Below are 16,113 nucleotides of genomic sequence, written 5' to 3'. Positions count from 1 at the left end.
TTATTGTTTAATTATTTAATAAAATTTATTATTCTCTTTATTATTCAATTGCATGTTATAGTATAATAATATCAATGAATATCTTATTATATTCTAAATGTCCCTAATCGATTATTATTGTGGGAGAAATAATAAATTAAGATTAGTATGAGTTATAATTGATATTCATAAGATGATTATATATGTAGAGACATAAATTACAATCATATTTTCTTATTAGAGAATAAAAATTGGACTGACCCCTTTTGAGATTATTACATGAACGTGTCATAAATAATCTCAAATAATTGATTGCTTTAATCCTTATACCTAAGATTCTCATAGTGTCAAACATAAGAATTAATCTATTCTTATGCAATTAAACGTTATCTTTAATTGGATAATTATAAAGGTTGTACTCGAATACATTATGAATTATGTAGTTGACAATGATTAATCAGGATGGAATTTATCTCTCTTATTATGGAGAGATATTTTGGGCCCCTCGATTAAGTGTGACTATGGAAATGCATGGTCGTGCTATAAATGAATTAATAAGGATATTAACATTATTTATTGTTTCAGTATGCTTATTGATCGAGAAAGCAATTGAATTAGATAAGGTGACTTTGTCCATGTCTTATATTCAATTATGGATATTGTGTGATAAAAGGATTAAAGCAATAATTATATTAAGTTATGTTGGATCACCTACTTAATTTAATATGGGAAGCTATAATGTCTTGCTAGATACCAATTATGAACTTATGAAACATAAAACGATTTATGCGTCCATTGCCATATTAAATTAACCTAACGAGTCGCACACGAATGAACTGAGTTGAATTTGTCTTTAGGCTGGGTAATTAATAAGTCCAATTGGAGAATTGGAATCCTATTAGGAAGCATAATTAATAAGTCCAATTGGAGAATTGGAAACTTATTAGCAGACGTAATTAATAAGCCAAATTGGAGAATTGTAAGCTTATAAGAAATCCTAAGCTTGTTAGAAAACTCTAAGAAGCCTATAAATAAGACCTTAGCAATCTTATTTTACATACAAGAAAAGACATAAAATTTATTCTACATAGAGAGAGAATAGAGAGAGTCAAAATTCTCACTTCATGAGGTTCTAGCAGACCTGAATTTGAGGAGTCAAATTCTCAGTTCACTAGAAGAAATTTGACCTTTAATGTCGGTTAAACCAACATTAAAGGGCTTTAATGTCACTTGGCAACCGACATCTTTGCGAGCGTTATTAAAGGCCTTTAATGTCGGTTGGACTTTAATGTCGGTTCAAAAACGACATTAAAGGCCTCTTTAATGTCGGTTTTAAAACGACATTAAAGGCCTTTAATGTCAGTTTTCAACTGACATCTTTGATAGTGTTATTGAAGCCCTTTAATGTCGGTTGGGCTTTAATGTCGGTTTTGAACCGACATCTTTGATAGTGTTATTGAAGCCCTTTAATGTCGATTGGACTATTATGTCGTTTTAAAACCGACATTAAAGAGGTCAATAATGTCGGTTTAAAACCGACATTAAAGACTTGTTTTTGTCCATGTTTAGAAATTTATATTTATTTAATTGTTGTATTATTGTCCATTTTTTATAAAACAACATCGAATCCATATAGATAAATATTTTTTTCTCGCTCTAACAAATCAATAAAATTAATATTATTTTAGAAGCTATAATATTTATCTTTTACATTTGTATACACAAACTGAAAACTTAATATTGTGTTTATATATTCTACAACAATACATGAAAAAAGATCCTAATACAAGACGTAAATAAGAAAAATTCTAAACGTCTTCTCAATCTTCAACCTTCAACGATCACCTGACTATCTACACAATCGTTCAGCTTTCAACCCGATATAACTTCAATCATTCTATTAACAATACCAAAACAAAGCTAAACGTACGTTAGAGAATTTGGTAATGTCGTACAATATATTAACTTTAAAGAATATTGTTACCTCTGTCTCTGTTCATCACTGTTTCTGTTCATCAGCATATTCCTTAAACTCAATGTCAAGCTGCCTCTACTGAAGCAAAAAAATATACAAATACACAATTGCAAGTCCTCGCAACCGAAACCTACGTAACTAAGTACCCATATCACAAACAAAACAAAAATGTAAAAAACAGAAACCAACTTATTTAAGAAAAAAAAGGTCGTTCAAAGCAAGCAAACCACATATCACAAAGATTTTTTAAAAAAATCTTTAAAAGAAAAAACACCACACCAGGGCCAGCGGTATTTCCTCCTTGCCATAACCTGACTGAAAAATATGGCAACAAACTATAACAACAAATGAACTTTGTGAATAAATAATAAATATGGCATCCTGTTAGCTGGTACATGAAAAATATTTCCAGTATGCCTCAGGTAAATAGCTACAAAACAACGAGCAGAATCAATATCTAACATCATCATCAATTAATAAACCACTGCTCATTGCTGTGAAATAAATGCATCAATCCCAAAAGTAAATGTAAAGAAAAGACATACTCTCTCAAAAGAAAATATTCTTAAAAGTTAAAACTAAATGCAAAGATAATATGAATAATCTCAAGTCTCAGTTATGTTATGTATCATGTCCAATCCTTTTAGCTTAAACTTGGTCGTTATGAGCTTAAGCTTTAGCATTAGGTTCCCTACTCGAAGAACCGGGCTCATTAACAGGCCCTGCAAGAGTTGTTCGATCAACTTTTTGTAATATACTCTTTACGAATGTACAAAAAAATCAAAAAAGAAATTTGAAAATTTAAAAAACAAAAAGTAGCATAACTTGAAGTTAATTTAAAAATAAAATACAACCTGCACCAAGTGTCAAGTTAAAACACCTTTGAGAAGCACCATCATTTCTAGAACTTGAAGCCACCTTTCCACTTTTCCTACCGCCAGCTGAAGCAGTATTTCCTAACATGCCCTTGGATTTTTTTACCCTTTCTTTTCCATCAAGGGATTTCCCTTCACATTCAACATTGATTAGAAGTCTACAAAAGAAAAAAAAAAGAACAATTATATCAAAGACTAACTTAATCCTTCTATTTTGGTCTAATGATTTTGTGGGTATTTAAGAAGGAATGGTCAGGTAAAGAGCAAATGATATTAAGATGAAACCATGAAGAAAAAAAGATTCATTGATTTGAATATAAATAAAATCCACTAGCCTATAATATAAAAGGGTGATTACCACAATGATATATAGATGGATAAGGTACTGGAGTCCCATACGGTAACATCAAAAGATGCTGAAAAATGTAACATAAAATTAAGAAAATAGGAACATTATTATCTTGTCCTCTTTGGAAAATATCAAACTCCATAAAATTTCATAGGGACAATAGAAAATTATAATTACCTGACCTCCCTAGATGTAAGGGTGGGGAGTTGGAGAAGCAATAGTAGATGCAAAGAATGGAGGTGGAGTAGTATTCATCGACATCTTCGTTACTATTCTACTTTATAGTACTTCAAATTCAATTTATTCTACTTTCATCTCTATATTTTTAAATATTAAAAAACGTTGCTTCTAATTAAACTTTTACTTTGTTTGAACTTAATTTTTATGTCGTGAACTTATATAATAATTATAATTTACATTTAAAAAAATTGAATATATTTTCAAATTTTGTAGAAGATTAAAGATAGATTTGTTATTTTTTTAAAAAAGAAGATTAACTGTAAAAATAGAGATTATTTTTATAATTTATAACTTAAAAAAAATCAATTCCATTGCGAATTTAAATTCTAAAAAATCGTGTAATCATCGAACAAAACTTTATAACTAATGTAGCTGAAATAAACATGCATTAGCTCTATTAAAGATAAAATTAAATATTCAAAGGAGCAGTCATCGTACCTCAGCTTCAAATAGTTGTCGATGAGTCCAAAGTTGAAAGACCAAGTAAGCAATGTAAGCAGAGAGCATCACAATGATGCTAGCTCAGGACAGCTTGTGCCATTGCGTCCATAAGTTCCTCCTCGGTTGCTTCCTCAATAATGCCATTTGAATTCTGCAATGTGTAAACAGCTCGGTCTATAGAAATTGGATCTCCAATCTGAATGGCGGAAGCAAAAGTTGAACTTGCTTTCACAGCCTTAAAATCTTTCCAACCAGATTTGTAATGTAAATACAAAGGATTTGCATTGGCTGCTTCAGCACAAACAAGCCTTGGAATTTTATCAACAAGGCCAAGTTCTTGACACATCTTGAAACCTTTGTAAAATGCATAAATGTTACCAAGATTCCCTCTAGGAGAAATCACCAATTCAGGTACTCCCCAATCAAATTATTGTAGAATTTCAATAGCTGCTGTTTTTTGTCCTCCAAGTCTCAAACTATTCAAAGAATTAGCTAAATAAATTGGCAATTCTGCTGTAACTTCTCTTATTAACTTCATACAGCCATCAAAATCTGTGTCTATACTCAACACAAAAGCTGCAATGGGTTGAAAAAGCTGTGCCATGGAAATCTTATTTGCTGGAAGGAAGACAATGGAAGGAATCCTTGCAGAAGCGCAGTAAGCCAGTAATGCAGCCGATGTATCGCCGGAAGATGCACAACCGACTCCGACGACAGGACGTTTCAATTTCCTTAACCGATTCACTTGGCTAACCAAAACAATCATACCCAAATCCTTGAAACTCCCAGTATGGCTAATCCCACAATGTTTCACCCATAAATCATTCATACCCAGAAACTGTTTGCCAAAACGCTCAGCCCAAAACAAGTTTGAGTTACCTTCGAAAGCGTCGACGATATTGTCAGGATCGATCTCCGGCAACACCCATTCCTTCTTACTCCAAACGCCAGAACCATAAGGCCACGTAGTTTTCCCCACGCGCGAATCGAAGAGGTTTCGCCAATAGGCGCCGTCATATTTCTTCAATGCCTCCACGTCGTGTTGAATGTCGAGTAACCCACCAGATCGACTTCGGTAAATGACCTCGTCGAGAGAGTGGCACTCAGCGGAGTTGGGGCCAGCGTTAAAAGGGACGTACTTGGCCGAGAAGTTGCTCTGATCTTCTCCGGAGGCTGCACGGTGGCGACAGGCTTCATCTTTAATGTTCTCGTCGGCATAACGGATGTTCTTGAGAGTAGACAATGGGGGAGAGCCGTTAGTAGGTGGAGAGGGGGAGGAATCAGAGGTAGCTTTAGGGATTCTGAGAATGGGGTTGCGGAATTTTGGGGTGGATTGAAGCTTGGGCTTGCGAGAAGGGAAAGAAATGGTGGGGTTGAAGAGGGAGGAGGTAGCCATTGTTGGGAGTGAAGGTTTTTGGGTGAAGATGGAGGAGGCAGCGACGGCGGTGATGACTTTCTTCTTGTATAATTGTTGTATGGTGATTTGGGGTTTGAAACCCTAAATATATCTTTTATATATGAAACTTCAAAAAACTTAAAATTATTATGTTTAATATATCTATAATGTCGGTTTGAAAAAAATAGATCTTTAATGTCAGTTTAAAACTTACATTAATCCTTCATCTTTGATGTCGGTTTAAAACCGACATTAAACATCCGCATTTTAAAAAGCGACATTAAAGATCCGTTTCCATTTTTTACAACCGACATTAAAGGTCATATTTCTTCTAGTGTGTGGATACTGTTAGAGAACGCTTGTGATTTCGTATCGTTTTGGTGATACGAATTGGAGGATCGTTCTTATCAAGAATATAGGCAATTCAATTTGGATAAATTCAGCATAAATGTATGTTTATTCATGATTTAATTGTTTATGCACGATCTACTTATGTTCTAGGGTTAGATAAAAAAATTTATGTTAATTCTGCTACGTCTAGCCCTTGTTTGTTTTTCAACACAGTATTATATCATTCTCTCAAGGTGTGGTTGTTTTGTTTTTTTTTTTTCATTTTATTCTAGATTACTTTCTCGTCTATTAAACTTATCAGCTTGTTTAATTCTTCATCAGCGTCTTCGGTGCCTTATCACAATTATGTACACAGGTTATTAACATATATTTCTAACATTAGCAACATATTTATCGATATTGATTTTTTTTTATTTACCTTGTATGTTGAGCCCTCTCTCCCTTTTCCTTATTGGTCATTTGTTTTATCTGTTATGTTGGTTTTATTGGGTCCTCCCTTTGGTAATCTGGAAGTCTGATCTGGATTTGCATCTGTATTTCCCTTCCCTTTATCATTTCTATCATTATCTGTTCTTCGAAGCACATTTGAGCCATTTAATTCTAGGTCCAATTCTTTCTCTTTTTCTCTTTCTTGTGGGTCCTTCTCGATCTTGTTTAAATGTTCCTCGAAGTTTATTGCTGCTTGGTTTGAAATTACAGTGTATTTTACAATTACGTTAACTACATGCATCTTCAAACATATACGATTACAATGTATTTTCCATGATTACCATATACTCGTTAGTTGGTGGTGTACTGGAAGAGCTAGCTTGTTGATTCTTCCTGTGTTTAATAATGTTGTTCAACGTGTTGCCTAGATCTTTATCCTTTGTATTTATCTTCTCCTGTACAGACTTCAAGGATTCATACATGTCTCCCAATTTTTTTCCATTTTCTCCTGACTTCTTTCAATTCGTTCTAAAGTTTGGTCAATCCATCTAATTGAGTTGAAGAGAGGACATGACTCTATTCAATGACATCTGAGCCACTTTTTCTAATGGTTGGCTCCTTCTGATTTCATCTTCATCCTCTTGTAGAATCCTTTTTTCAGCCTTAAGAAATGGTGCAAAGTATGACATTGTTACTTCATCAGGTGTAGCAAGTAGTAGGCATACTTCAAGTTGTTACCATAAAAAAATCATTTACTAAGTCACCAATAACACGTCGAACGCCTAATGAGCAGTATTAAATCAATAGTAAAGAATCTTAGCATGGAAAATGAGACTTTATTGATAAATTCAATGATGAGTACTTTAAGTACCAATTACATCACTCAGTACAACACCTTAAGCCAGATTCAAAACAATACACAGATTTCTTTGCCTAACTATTACAAATCATATAGACAATGGCCACTATGAAAATGATGTGATCAAGAGGCACATTAGGCAATCAAGGCTGTAAGTTCAATGTTAAATGTCCTTTGCTTCCTGGGGGATAAGACAAAATGTTTGAAAGGTTAAACTGAAATGTCTAGTGAGTGGCATCTTTACGAATACTTTTTAGGAATTCAAATTCACACTAACGTGGCATAGATATTTTGTCAAGCATGCGATATCAGCATCATGTGAGCTAATCATTACATTTTCAACATTTCTAACAAATTGTACGTCGTGAGGAAAATCGTCTCTTCTATTCTTTCACTATGGGTCTTATCGCATCGTATGCCTCTAGCATACCACATCATCCACTTGCAGAATCATTGTGCATGTCTTATTATGTCTTTCTACCCCTTCCTTAACTCAAGCATTTAATTTCCAAACTCTTTTTTCGAGTTATAGCCATACGGAGTAGTCTTAACACATTTAGCAAGTTTCATTAATTCTACTACGCATACTGTGCCTTCTAGTGCCAGATCACATAGCAAGAAAAGGGGCATCCTATACCAAATCACACAATAAGCGTGAGGCATTCCATACCAGATCACACAGCAAGCATGGACATCCTATTCAAGATCACACAACATGAATAAGGCATTCTATCCAAGATCACACAACATGAATAGAGCATTTTATTCCAGTTAATATAGCAAGAATAAAGCATCTCATCTCAGAGCACACAATAAGGATGAAATATTATATCGCATGGGTTCAAAGGTTATTTTCTTCAATCGTTATTAAGTTCTAACATCTTCCTTAAACACATCATTTCATCATATCATTCTAATGTACAATAAATCCTATTCATTTGTAAATCACATGCGTTTTAGGACTTGGAAAACATAAAGAAAATCATGTAAGTTACAGTTTCAATAGAAGTGTAATTTAGAAGTTTTTGAAATTTGGAAATACTTTGTAAGAGAAACCTCTCACAGTTACAATCAACTAGCTCTCAAGCCTTGCTTCCTTTGTACTTCATCGGACTCGAGCTTGTTTGAGACTTAAAAATCTCCAAAAATATTTCTAATTCTCTTTTAAGTGAATTCAGGGTAAAAAGAAACTTCAAACTGGTCTGAACCCTTATATTTATAGTCCTTTCTAGTGAGTTTTCCTATATTATAATGATTACCTTTTCCGACGGTAGGAGGTGACCTAATCTTGAAATGCCACATGTCTTCGTCCAACCTTATCTTGAATTTGGATTGGAAGGCAAGCTTCAAATCAAATGTTAACCTACTAACATCCGTGTCACATCACTATTTCTAGACGCACCCTAAACTTACCTTATTGCCCACCGCGCACTTTTCTCACGTAGTTCTTTTGCACAGTTCGTTCTATTTATTAGGTATCTCTTCATGCAATATTATGTTTTTAGGGCGTTTATCATTTTGGTGGTACATGTTTGGGGCCTCACAATTTTATTTTTCTTCAAGTCTTTTCACTTTGGTTGTGTATCTGAAGCCCAATGATTATTCTAGGCACCTTATTTGAAATTATTCTTGCAAAGAAGTTGGGCGAGGAACTCAAAGTCGGTATTACATCATATGCCTAAGCAAGGATTATGTATATAAACCCTCCAATAGAAATTCATGTCTGCCTTTTACTATATACAACTCTATTCATAAATTCAATAAGAATATCAAATGTCACCCTACCCCATGGGTAGCTGTGAAATAATTTGTCGTCGTCAACCGTAAGAATATGATCTCATTCTATATTTAGATTCTCTTGTTTCAGGATAAAAAAGCTTTCAAGAAAATACAGCTTTGCTATCTTTAGGCAATCATCTTCGCTCCCAGGAGTGCTTACGTTAACATAATGTTCAAAATTTGTCTTGTAATGGTTTTTAAGCTCTTAAAATACATTTTCTTCAAATGTCCTTCACCCTTAATTTTTTCCTTTTTATCCTCTGGTATTTTTTGACAATTCAATCTGTTATTAATGCAAATTCTCTTAAACTCAATTTCAACTGTAACGCCCCAAATTTTCGAGGTAAATTTTATCATTTTGTGCGATTTTTTTTTTTGGAAATTAAAATTTTGGTGTAAATTCTCGGTTTCCTTCGAAGAGGGTAGAAAAAGAAATTTAGGGATATGAATTTCTTTAAATTTAATATTTTGTAAATTGATATAATAATAATATAATATTAATTATATTATTATTAATATTATTTATTATTATTATTATAATTTAATATTATTATTATTATTATTATATATATATATATATATATATTTATATTTTTTTTAAAATTAACCCTAGCGCGCGCTGCCCCCCCCCCCCCCCCCGACGTCTCCTTCTTTTTCTCCTGCGTTCTTCAACTGACCAACACAGCCGCCGCCTTGCACCAATTTCTCCTCTGTCCGCTCGTCCTCGCCCGCCTTCTGACCACACAAAGCCATCTCTCCATCCATTTCTCTCCGTCCTCTGTCTCCGTTCTCTGTCCCCGTCTCCGTCGTCGCTTCCGTCTCATCATCTAGTAGCAGTCACGGCTACCCCCATTTCTAATCTCCTCTCGAGCTCACGGGGCAAGTCACCGGCATGCATCCCCTCCATTGGTCGTCCGCCGCGTTGAAGTAGAGCCAGTCGTTGAACTCCTCCAAGCCGCGAAGCGTCCCCGTCGTTGAACGCCCGAAGACCATCGCTCGTGGTTGACCAGGTTTCAAGCTGACCCGACCCGAGAACCCATATCCAATCTGACCCGCAATTCAAGCCGCAAATCCAATTTGAGCCGAGCCGCGAGCCGAGTCGAGCCGAAGACTGAGTCGAGTCACGAGCCAAGTCAAGCCGAGTTGAGCCGTGAGCCGCGAGCCGCGAGCCGAGAGTCAAGCTGAGCTGAGCCGCGAGCCGAGGGTGAGCCGAGCCGAGTCACCTAAGCCATTTTCTCCCTCCACTTCGGGTCACGGTGAGTCTTCGGTAAGGATTATTTTGGTAATTTACCCAATGTGGCTATAACCGATTCGAGTTTGAATAATGGAGTAAGACATGGTCCTACTTTTCGTTCCTTGAAGGTATTAGGGAGTTGACGCTCAAATTCTCGGGTTTCGTGGCAGGCTTATTTGGAGATAGTTTTCCTTTTCTCGGGTAAGTCAACAGATGTTGCTTAGGACCATTTAAAAATGACTTCTACTAGTATCATCGTTTAAAACCCTTGTGATTTCGTTTAGGTGGATTCGTTGAGCGTGGACTCGATCGAGGGGCATAACCAAGTATTCAGGTAAGGGATTTCCTACTACTGGACCTCGGATCGAGGCTGGAAACGTAGTAATCCACAGGGGATTACACGTTAGTAACTGTACGGAATGAATTGATGCGTGTTTGACTATTAAGTATCGCTGTTATGCTCTTGTCTGATGTAAAGGTAACGTGACCACTAGTTGTAGCTTGTGTGCCATCAGGTGTAAGGAGTTGTTTACGGACAGACACGTGCATCCTTCGGGATCACGAGACCGATGTGTGCATCCTTCGGGGTCACTAGACAGATGTGTGCATCCTTCGGGATCACGAGACTGATGTGTGCATTCTACGGAACCACTAGACTATTTACGTAGGGTACCCGTGAATAGTGGGTCCCTTACTGGGTATATTTTATACTCACCCTTTCTCTTCTTTAACTTTTCAGGTAAGGGTACAACGAGGGGCAGACTAACGAGAGGCAAGAAGGATGCGTAAAGGCCATATAGACACGTCTGGTTTTCTTTATGCTTCCGCTGATGTATTTTGTTATTCGTTATTTTCCCTTGTTGGATCGAGTCATGTTTAGAATATTTGGTTTTATGATTTTGTGTTCGATGATTTGAGTATTGTATTTGAAACTCTCGTGACTGTGATTTAAAATAGGGCCCGAAACTGCTTTTGTAATATTTCTAAACGTTTTTAATGAATCGTAACCGGTCCTTTATGGGTTTGTGTGTTTTGTGGTCGAGTCTTAGTACTGAGTAGAGACCTCAGCTTAGTGCGGAAAGTTGGGTCGTTACATCAACACTCTCCCTTCTATTAAGAAATTTAGTTGAGTTGTTGGCTTAGGTTTGCACATTTTTTAAATAAGATGAGAGGACTGGTTTATGATTGAGAAATTAAGGAAATGTCCACATATTATTTGTTTGAACCTGTTTGTAAAAGTTTCTTCCAGATTTTCCTCGATCTTATCGATTATTGATTACAGTGCTTTTAGTTTGGAGATTTATCTTGAGGGGTTCATTTTGCCTTGTAGAACAAATGATAAGGTATACGGAGTCTTATTATATATTTGTAATCAATTTTAAGTTATAATTGTACAAGGCTATTCATATATATTAAAAAAAGATCTTAATATACCAAATTAAGTATACTTGATAACACTCTAGACAATCAATGCCCCAAAAAAGTTAGACTTAAGCAATATGTAGGCAAACTATCAATTCAACAAATAGAACAATGCAACAAACTTTATAAATACAGTATACTTCAAATATATATTGATGATTTCACCATAAGTTATCCCAATCCATAACTTCAACTAACAGATACGGGCGAAAATATAGTCATACACAGGTAGAATGCACAAATACATTGTACTTTACCACCCATACCTCAACCTTTTCATGTGTCATGGGGGCTTTCCCTTTACGTCTGTTGGATTCTTTATCCTTTTCTATTTTTTTTACTGCTTTTTACCTATGATTTGTTATAAACTGTCATTTGATTGATATATTCTATAAAACCTTTTTTATGTATTAAAAGTGATAGATTGTTACCTTCTCTTCCTCCTCTATATCCTTTCTTCTTGTATTGTTATCTATTGATTCTTCCTTTGTTGTCGTTATGTTTTTTGTTTTTGAACTATGTTCTTCATTATCCTCTGTTTCATCTACTCCTTCATGTTGGTCTTCTTCTTCTCATTTATCATCTTCACTTTCAGTCTGTTCATTAATATTGATTGGTTAATGTTTCTATTATTAATGTACCATTATACTTTATTAATTGGAGTAGAACAATGTAGATACTATACATTCTCATCTACTTGGGGTTCTTCCTCTTGCTCTTCATTCGTTAGTTTCACAAATTTCCTTTTGCTAGCCTACAAATGTTCGTTTTGGGTTACAATTTAGATTGTATTGCTTAAAAAATCAGATAAAAAAAATATGAATTACCAAGTTTTTTGTCCTTGGTTTTTTCTATACAACATTCTCTTCTTTTAGAGGTTCATTCATTTCCCTCTTCTTTGAAGTTTTAGGACTGCCACGCTTGCTACCAAAGCCTACAAACATTGGATCTTCTGGTCTCTATTGTAGATATGCATATAAGAAGTTAACAATGCAAATTATGCATATTTGGAATTATTTTGATTGTATAAATATTGTAGTGATGTCTTCATTGTTTATATATTGTCTTCTAATATTTGTTTATTTTTAAAGGAATATTGGCATACAACTAGATTAGAAGTTTTGTCACATTTAAAATAGTATTTAGATGTATACCTCGTTTGAACTTGACAAAGTTTTTGGTTCTTTGGTTGATGGGTTCTTCGAACCAGTAATTGCAGCAATCGTTAATATGTTGCTCACTCTTGTTCTTCTTTCACCCTTCTCTTTTTTCATCTTTTAATGTTGCTACAAATTATTAATTGAATGAACGTTTATAAATATTAAAAGAATTTCTATTACAGTTGTTGTTCCTATAAATTAAGGGAAGATCTTTTAATATTTGTTAATGTATTTTAAAACAATAATTGAAAAATAAAATAAAAAATTTAGATTAAAAAATGTATCCTTTATATACTTTCTACACTCCACGACATTTTTTTTCCTAATCTTTGGAGTAGTTCTGGAGATGGAGGAGATCCCTGAATGGGTTTTGTTACTAACCATCAATTTCACTAAGTTGCAGGAACTGAAGAGGAACAAAAGAAGAATGAGCATAACAGACCTTGTTTCTGTAGAAGGCGAAGCTATCCACCTTCCGATGAAGAGGATTTTTTTAAGAAGATTTTTGTAGAGGTGATCGGTTCTCTTTTGATGAAGAAGACGATGAAGATTTTGAAGAAGATTTCGTTGAAGAAGACGACTGATGCTCTTTCTGTAAATTCGGGGAAACTTTTGAAATTGAAGTTTTTTTCACTGCTCTTTTTTGTAAATTCGGGGAAGCTAGGTTTTGAAATTGGGATTTTTTTGCTACTCTTTCTACTAGTCTTTTATACGATAATTTGAGACCAAGGGCATCATCTTGTAAAAAAGCAGCAAAATCGATGTTCAACCAAAAATGATATGAAGAAGACAAACCAGAAAGGATATGAAAATACAAAGGGGAGGTTTAACTAGAAAGGATACAGAATGGCAAAATCCCTGCTCTTTCTCTCTTTTGAAATTCTAGGTGCGAGACACTACTGTTCTTTTACGAAGAAGACAGGCGAAGTGAATAGAAAGACATGCAAAGCAAAGAGAAAGAAGTCCAGGGGAATAGACAGGCAGAGCGAAGAGACCATATGCAGAGGATTTTAAAATCGATGGATATGAAGAACAATAATTTTGGGTGGAAATTCGGGTTTTGATGGGTTTTAATTGGTTTTACTATTTTGGTAGGGTAAAATTAGAGGAGAGCTATAGTCATTATGTTTGGGGAGCTTGAGTCAATTATGGGGTATTTGCAGTTTTGGAATAATTGTATTTGGGATGTTAGTTTTTTCACTAGAATAGGGGTATTTAAGACATTTTTGCAGCAAATGAGATTGGCTACCAAGAGGGGAGTTCTAAAGGTTAGAACCTAAGCTATAACATTTAGAAGTGTTTGATAGGAGTTTAGAGCGGCTTTTCAAAAATGTTTGAAGTTGTTAAAAAGTGGATAACTCAAATCTAATGTCGAATGAGAGTGGGAAAAGTGCCGAACCTTTCGCAAAGGAGAAAAATATGGCTCTGAGCTATTGATATGCATTTTGGCGTAGGTGTCGTCAGGTGTTTGTTGATGAACGAAAAGAGAGATGGAAAGGGGCAAAAGCTTACGACAAAGACGAGAATCCAAGATGAACAGTTTAAGGCAAAACAAAAACATGAAACGAAAAGTAAAATTCAATTTTTAACCGGTTAACCTCGGCCCAAACCGAACCAAACAGATTTATACTCACTCTCTTATGCTAGGACTAGTAGTAGGTCCCTTACTAAGTATATTTTTATACTCACTCTCTTATGTTTAATTTTTCAGGCAAAGGTAGAGGTAAGAGCAGAGAAAAGCTAGCCAATGACAAGAAGTGATCGTGGCATGCCATAGGGAACGTTTTGCTTCCGCCTAATGTTATCAGATTTTGATTTCAATATTCATACACTTTTATTTATTTTACTCCTTAAAACTAGATAGGGCCCGAACTAGGAATTTGTTATTTTGATATTCATTTCTATTGATTTACTTATTTATGATTTTAAATGAGTATTTGAAGTTTTGACCACGAACAATTGTTTTACCTTTAAATTTAATTTAAGAAATTTTATTTTCCTTTTGAGTAGTAATGATCTCAGTTTAGTATAAAGAGTTGGATCGTTACATAGGTAGAAATAACCTCGGCCCAAGGGTTGGGTCGCTCAAAACAAAAACCGAACCTTAACCGGTTTGGTTCTATTCGATAATATTGTTGCTGTAAATCGGTCCAACCCGAATTGAACTGAATCAATTCGGTTCGGTTCTTCGGTACGGTTCAATTTTTTTCACCCCTCTATCAATGGTCTACATCCAAATCTTCACTGTCTTACCCCATTCTAATCATCCAATATATGAAAATTAACTCAGTTAAAGAGAATCTCTTTTCGCCATTCACTTTTTGAAAAAGACCCTCATTTTCATGTTTTTGTAAAATTCGAATTTTGAAGTCAAACATAGTATTATCTAATATGATACCAGCAGTCAGGTTTAAACAAATATTTGAAAAAGATACTATTCTAAGAATGTATTTTGAAAATCTCACGTCAGAAAATTTAAGAAACCTTTTAGTAAAAAATAAGAAAAACATGAAAAGAAAAATAATGAGGATAGCTGTGAGATGCATGAGATATATATATTAAAGAGAGACAACAAAATATTCGGATAAGACTTCTAGATCTATTCATCCATTAACTCTAAACTTAATTCACACTCACTCTTTATTAAATAATGGAATCCCTGAGGAAACGGGAGATTTCAGTACACAGTGTTTCTCTAGCTCATCAAATTTCACGTGGATATTCATAGACTAATATTATTAATGAAGTTGTGCATTACACTTCAAATTACACGATCGCATATCATTTTCTATACGATTGCGTATCATGATTTTTTAATTCGTCGATTAATTGCATTTTGACTAGAGTATCTTTTATATTTGTTGATTAATTCGTCGATTAATTGACTGTGAACTTTTTCAATCTTCGAAATTGTTTTATGTAGCGTAAATGTTTTACTAGTTTGTTATATTAAAAAAAAACTCCTAAAAACTATATATTAAATTATACTACTAATTAGTATTGTTTATGAGTCTTTTTTGCAACAATTAGGAGGGAAAGGTAAGGCCACTTACCATAGGTCACTTACCCTAATGATTTTCTACATTTTAATAACCAACATAACATCATTTTAGGGCAAATAGCAAATACAATAATAATAGCAATTACACCGTTAAACTTTCGGTAGTAACAATTGACCTTTAAATTTCTAAGAGGTTGTTTGGGGCTAAGATTTTTGAAGACTATAATAACCATCTCTTGCTATAGTAAATACTATTTAAAAACCTTCAATTATCTACGGTAAACACTATTTCAAAACTTCTAATTTGCTACAGTATTTACCATTTATTTACTTTTTGCTATTTTACTTTCTTTATTTTTTATTTTTTGCTATAATGTTTACCGTTTCCGTATCAAACTAAAACAACCTACACACTAAACAAATACTATTATAACCCAAATTAAAATATTTACACTCCAAAAACAAACAATCCTAATAAAACTATATTAACCTAGGACTATAATAACTCACTCCTCCTTGCCCCCAAACACTCTCTAAAGGTATTAAAATTGGACCTTCAAACTTATAGTAATCGTAAAAATTGAATCCACACAAATGATAAAATTAAATTCTCAAACTTATAT

The 16,113-nt window shown here is 34.3% G+C and overlaps 1 pseudogene; it reads right to left on the bottom strand.

The window, feature by feature from the left end:
* Nucleotides 1-1,727: 1,727 nt before the first annotated feature.
* Nucleotides 1,728-13,497, bottom strand: LOC107991394 (threonine synthase 1, chloroplastic-like; annotated as a pseudogene).
* Nucleotides 13,498-16,113: the final 2,616 nt, after the last annotated feature.

Source organism: Cucumis melo, chromosome 7 (genome assembly GCF_025177605.1).
Source record: "Cucumis melo cultivar AY chromosome 7, USDA_Cmelo_AY_1.0, whole genome shotgun sequence".
In the NCBI taxonomy this organism is placed as follows: domain Eukaryota; kingdom Viridiplantae; phylum Streptophyta; class Magnoliopsida; order Cucurbitales; family Cucurbitaceae; genus Cucumis; species Cucumis melo.
The sequence above is the reverse complement of the archived record's forward strand: the minus strand, read 5'-3'. Positions and strand labels throughout refer to the sequence as shown.